The sequence below is a fragment of the Panthera uncia genome, unplaced genomic scaffold (genome assembly GCF_023721935.1).
Source record: "Panthera uncia isolate 11264 unplaced genomic scaffold, Puncia_PCG_1.0 HiC_scaffold_974, whole genome shotgun sequence".
Classification (NCBI taxonomy): Eukaryota; Metazoa; Chordata; class Mammalia; order Carnivora; family Felidae; genus Panthera; species Panthera uncia.
In genome coordinates this window covers 14,314-20,489 of record NW_026060171.1, presented here as the reverse complement: position 1 = coordinate 20,489, position 6,176 = coordinate 14,314, and the positions used below count along the sequence as shown (strand labels likewise).

Below are 6,176 nucleotides of genomic sequence, written 5' to 3'. Positions count from 1 at the left end.
TTGCTTGGACCTTGTGTTTCAACATCTAACTTAGCCAAGGCCGATTCCTACCTCCTGCCCCCAGACGTGAGTCAGAGGACCTGGGACAGGACAGATGCCTCACCTTGGTATTTCAGCATCCTTCTGTGAAAAGGATGAGAATAGTTCTCCAAGGCTACTCCAGGTCCTCAATCTCGGACACCAGCTTCCCCAGCTGACCACCTGTCTTGATCTTATCTTTCTGAGTGACCACAGAAAAAATGGGCACAACAAACCATCCTCACAGGGCTCCTTCTGGCATGAATTGACACACTGGAGGCAGTGGACATCACCACATTTTAGGAACATGGGTTTTTCAAGATAACTGAGGCAGACGAGACATCTCCTTCCTTCTTTAAAATGTTCAGCCATACCCACTCTCTGTGGAAAAATGAGCGTGATATTAGAGTTTCCTAAGGACCTACAGGAACAGGACTGCGTGGGGTTTTATCCTCTTTGCTTGCATAGACATGTCACGTACGTACTACGTGTCCTCCCTTTACTAGGAAATGCCACACACTACAAATATAAACATAAGTGACTCTTGGTGCTGCTCTTCTGATATCTTCTGATATTTGAGATGCTGAGTAGAATTAAAGACTCAGTTGGTCATTCAGCTTTGACCTGAGCTGGGAAAATAGACCAGACCTGGAGTGTCCAATATTGTAGCCACCAACCACCTGTGGAAATCGAGCCCCTGGAATTCAGCTCCTCTGAATTGAGCCGTGCTCTGAGTGTGACATGCACACTGATTCTGAGGACAGAATAAGAAAAAAGAAGAAGAAGAAGAAGAAGAAGAAGAAGAAGAAGAAGAAACTTTCTTGTTGAGGTTTTAAAAACAATGTATTTTTGAAATCAAATACATGTTGAAGTGGTACCATTTTGCCCATTACAATGATTTGATTTTTGACTTGTTTCTTTTTACCATAGAGCTACTAGACAATGTGTAGTTGACATGGGTGGGTCTCATTCTATTTCCACCTGCGATTGCCAGTCTAGGCTGAGAGATCCTCCCAACTCGCAGAACAACCTGGAGGTGGCTCAGACCCACAGCAGCAGCTGAGAGGTTGAACCAATCAATGGGAGAAACTCAATTCAACATCTCGTATAACGGTCCAAGTCATGATCTGTTTAGGGAAAAGAAAGAACATGACATCTCTCAAGCCTGGGTACTGAAAATCTACTCCCACCCACAGCTCCTAGAGCAGAGAGCCCAGGCGTATACAGTGTCCCTAGGGGCACACACTGTCTTTGTGATGGAGGTGGCCTCAATAACATTTGCTGTATTCATAGAAGGATTCGTTCCCTGGACTTTGCCGTCTCACATGTGCCTTCTGTAGAACACTGACCAGCAAAAAGGAGGTTGCAGAAGAGTGGACTCCTCCTCTAGGAGATTCTTCTCTGGTTCCCAACTCCCTTCAAAGGGGACGCAGTTCTGAAATGAGATTGACTCAAAAGGGGCTTCTTATGTTAAAGGGTCCTCTTGCCACCCTACCATATCAGGACTCACCTATTTCATCATCTGATCAAGAAGGGGAAATGTTAAGATTATCTAAGAATTTTTTCTAATTTCCTACCTCAGAAGTAAAGTCTACAATTCTCCTGCTTCTTGTACATTTTCACACATTTCCAAACTTGAGCTGAATAAATGAAAGCAAATATGAAACTCGTACAATGCCAACATGGAGAAGTGGTGGTTGTTTTTTACTTTGAGAGACATTGTTCTAAATGGACTATAAATGCTCTGAGTTCACACCTTTGCCAGCCACCAACAGATTTATACCTCATACACTTTACTAGGATTACCAAGGGGTGGAAATTCTGTGAAATGGCTAATCAATAATAGTTTTGATGTGAATGTTAGTTTAGATAAAAGATGCAGGATAGGATTTATTGTAACATTAGTGGTCTCATTTCTGTTACACTCGGTAGCAGAAGTTTCAAAACAGAAACGTTACTGTCCAATTTCCTGTGATTTTGCACACAGTCCAGTTTGCTTCACAAATCCTTGAAAATACATATTTGCAATCACAGAGAGAAATAAATATCTTGGGAGAAATGATGGTGTCCACGGAGTGAGCTTTTAGAGTACACTTCTCGAAACAATGATTGTTACATTTCATTAAAACATTTTAGTTTTTAACAGGGCCCCTGGGTAGCTCAGCCAGTTAAGCATCTGACTTTGGCTCAGGTCATGATTTGTTGTTTTACACGTTCAAGCCCCACATCAGCTCTGTGCTGACAGCTCAGAGCCTGGAGCCTGCTTTGCATTCTGTGTCTCCCTCTCTCTCTGTCCCTCCCCCACTCACACTCTGTCTGTCTCTCTCTCAAAAACAAGTCAACATTAAAAAAATTTTACGTTTGGGGCACCTGGGTGGCCCAATCAGTTGAGTATCCGACTTCGGCCCAGCTCCTGATCCCACGCTTCGTGAGTTTGAGCCGTGTGTCAGGCTCTGTGCTGACTAGCTCAGAGCCTGGAGCCTGCTTTGGATTTTGCGTCTCCCTCTCTCTCTCTGCCCCTCCCCTACTCTGTCTGTCTCCCAAAAATAAACAAACATTTAAAAAAATTTTTTTAAATTTTCCTTTTAAGTAATCTCTGCACCCAATTTGGGGATCAACTTCACGACTCAGATATCAAGAGTCACACACTCCACGGATCGAGCCAGCCAGACAAGCCCTCATTACTTTTTACAAAATCTAAATATGAGAATATATTTATTGCATTCACACCAGTGGGGTCTGTGCCTAATTCCTTATAGATAGATAGATATCGACCCTTTAACATTGGGTTCAAAGAGATTGGGAGGAATCCTCCTTTTTCTTAAAGAGACTTAATAGACATGGCTTAAGACAGGGTTTCTTAAACTGGGCTCTGTTGACATTTTGCGCAAGATAAGTCTTGTGAGGAGCTGCAGGATGCCTTACAAAATGTTTAGCTGCATCCCCGGCCTCAACCTGCCAAATGCCAGTGGTGCCTTCCCCACTGTTGACAACCTTAAATGTATCCAGAATTTGCCAGATGTCCCCTGGGGGCCCAATTTCTCCCTGATTGGGGACCACCAGAAGCCAATATCATGTGTCCCAGAGAACCGGGAAGGTACTCTCTCCAGGTACAATAATCTAGTATGTACCTGAATTAAGCAACAGTAATATTGGACTAATGAGGCATTGAGAGGGTGTGAATACAGTGAGTGAGAGAGAGAAACTCCAATGTAAGTCTGGAGGCCAGGATTCAAGGGGAGGTGAGGGGAGAGCTGAATTATTTTAGTTAATTTAAATTATTCCTATACATTCATTAAATTAATTGGTTTCTCACATTTTATACATTTTTTTTAACGTTTATTTATTTTTGAGACAGAGAGAGACAGAGCATGAACAGGGGAGGGGCAGAGAGAGAGAGCGAGACACAGAATCGGAAGCAGGCTGCAGGCTCTGAGCCATCAGCCCAGAGCCCGATGCAGGGCTCGAACTCACGGACTGCGAGATCGTGACCCGAGCCAAAGTCGGACGCTCAACTGACTGAGCCACCCAGGAGCCCCGGTTTCTCACATTTTAAAGAAGATGGCTAAGGAGATAGCAAGATGGAGAATTTAGATGATTAAACCTTTACTGAGTGCCTACCATCCAATCCATGCCTGGCAACAGGGATGTGGTTTTGTCACACACTGACTCTGGGTCTGGAGATTCCAGGCAGAGATGCGATTCTCAGGACTCAGTCTGACAAATGGATTATTTCATTATGTTCCTAAAGTATAGCCTAGGAGATCCTGAACAGTACCGTCCACTCTATTGCTGTGCTATGAATGATCTCTATCTACACTCTCCTCTATGGTAGCAACCAGCTCTGAGAGGCTCTCGAGCCCTTGAAATGTGGTCACATTTCATGTGTCACAGTGGAAATCTTAACATTTTGGACATATCGGATTAAAATATATTACTCACATTAGCTTCACTGTTTTACTGGTTTTGATTTTCCTTTTTCCAGTGTGTTTACTGGAAAAGGCGAAACTATGTATGTGCTTTGCATAATTTTTATCAGAGAACAGTGACCTAGAAGGTGGAGAATTGTGCCCTGTTGGAATCCTGAAAGTCACCCTTGTTCTGGGTTCATGTCTAGACCAGGTAGTACATGCAGAGGGGGATCCTGCCAAGTCTGGGTCCTCCTTGCATCTCAGCTCAAAGCCCTGGACATTTTTTTTTCTTTTTTTGCAATGTAAAGACATATCTTTATTACTTCATTTTATACCTTTATAAAATGTATATTAATTTAATACCTTTCCTATTGTTTTTCTGATTAAAATATACATACAATGGCAGAGTAGAAAATCTTAAGATTTAGAACATATAAAATTAATAGAAGTCTGATTCTACTATTCAAAAAGAACACGATAACATTTCTGTTCACCTCTCCCATATTGACACAAGAAAATTTTACCTTAGTTTTAGTTGACATTTTTCTTTTTATTATATCTCCTTAATGTAAATATTATTTTAATTACTATTTTTCATTTTATGCCTTTTTCTATATGTACCACCCCTGATTCTAAACTTCTAGACTAATTTGGTAGAGGAAAAACATGTAATTAATATAGCTGTTAGTTTTTTATCAAAAACGCAGGCATGTGTGTTTCAGTGAAGAGCTAAAGGTAAACTCCTTGTCCCACACCTTTGCTAAGAATATAAATATGGCTTCTATGTAATTATTCTACATCAAATTGTGTTTATAATTAATGGGTCTATAACCTGACTAAATTACTTTAAGATATAATGATAATTTTAATATTTCATCTGGGACAAATTTTAAACTTCGTTCTAGAGATGTCCTTGGACTCAGGTTGGTAGAAATGGGTATGGATTGTGTTTTAAATTAAAACATGGGACCTCTCTTTATTCCCAAAATATTTTCTTTTTCCCTCTTCACCCTGAAATTTTGACTAGTGATTATAATAGGTGTTGGAGGGGTCAGGTCATTTCCCTTCATGTTGAAAGGGCAGGCCTATGCCAGCCGACTCCATCTTGTTCTGTATCCTCCACCTTGAGTGACTATGTGGCCGACATGACCCCTTTTCCCGGAAAAATCGCGGAAACCTCAGACCGCGCCTCCTCCCCTTGAGTAACCCCCTGCTCACCCATTCAAACTTCCTGATCAAAACACACCCAGCGACCTGCCTAACAGGACTCCGACCCTTCCTCAGCCAATCGGCCGAGGCCAAGACCCTTCCCCAGCCAATCGGCTGAGGCCACAGCCATTACCTCACCAACTGCCCCTAGGCCCCTATAAAACCTTTGTGCTTTTGAAACTCGATCTCTCTCCCTGGTATCTCACCGCTGCATCGGTACAGGTAGGGGATTGAGCTCGAGCTAGCTCGAATAAAGGCTCTTTTGCTTTTCCATCGGACTCGGCTCCCTGGCAGTATTTGGGGATGACAAATTCTGGGCAAAACACATGTAATTTATTTTCAACAGAGAATGACAATGTGTGAGACCAGGGTTCAACTTTTGAAACAAAAGCACTTAATCTCCAATGGTGCCCCTGTCTCTGTAGAGACGCACCTGTCCACACAGCAGAAGTTGGACGGTGTGCAACTGCATTCCCCATGAAAGCTCTGTTGCCATGGCGACGAAATGAGGTAAGATGCCCTTTTTTCCAACTGCCAGTCTCTGAGCTGAGCAGTTGCAATCTGATAGCGAGTGAGTTCTCAGATCTGTACCTAGCGTCTTCGAAGATGGGCAATCTGAATTGTTGCTGCGGTGGTATGTTCATAAAGATCTTAACACTGTCTGCTACTCACTGGACAGTTAGCTGTTGCTCAAAATATTTTTCCGTGGTTTAAAATCTCCTCTCTCTGTCTGGTCGTACAGAGTTATGAATGTTTTATAGTTTTGTTTTATCGCTTGATTTTCGGTTATTCGATCAAGATAGCTCCCTTGATATTTTTTCTCCATTGAGAAAAATGGACTATATCCTGCACCCCTTTCTTGTCACCACTAGGTATTCCTAGGGGAAGACATACGGCAATGTCTGTTGTAATGTAAGATCTTTTAAAAGTCCAAAAGTATGTATTCAAATTATTCATTACAGAAATGTAGAGTGAATCCAGAATGGTTGATATGGATGGTATCCATCATTGTTTTTAACACGCTTTCCCTATACTCCT

General features: G+C 42.2%; 1 long non-coding RNA gene across 1 annotated transcript; it reads right to left on the bottom strand.

Annotated features, from left to right (window-relative positions):
• Nucleotides 1-849: 849 nt before the first annotated feature.
• On the bottom strand, nt 850-5,649 carry LOC125918551 (uncharacterized). The gene is made up of 4 exons (XR_007456471.1): nt 5,572-5,649; nt 1,596-1,658; nt 1,368-1,453; nt 850-1,145 (listed from the first exon to the last, which is right to left on the bottom strand). It is a non-coding gene; the product is annotated as an uncharacterized LOC125918551 (long non-coding RNA).
• Nucleotides 5,650-6,176: the final 527 nt, after the last annotated feature.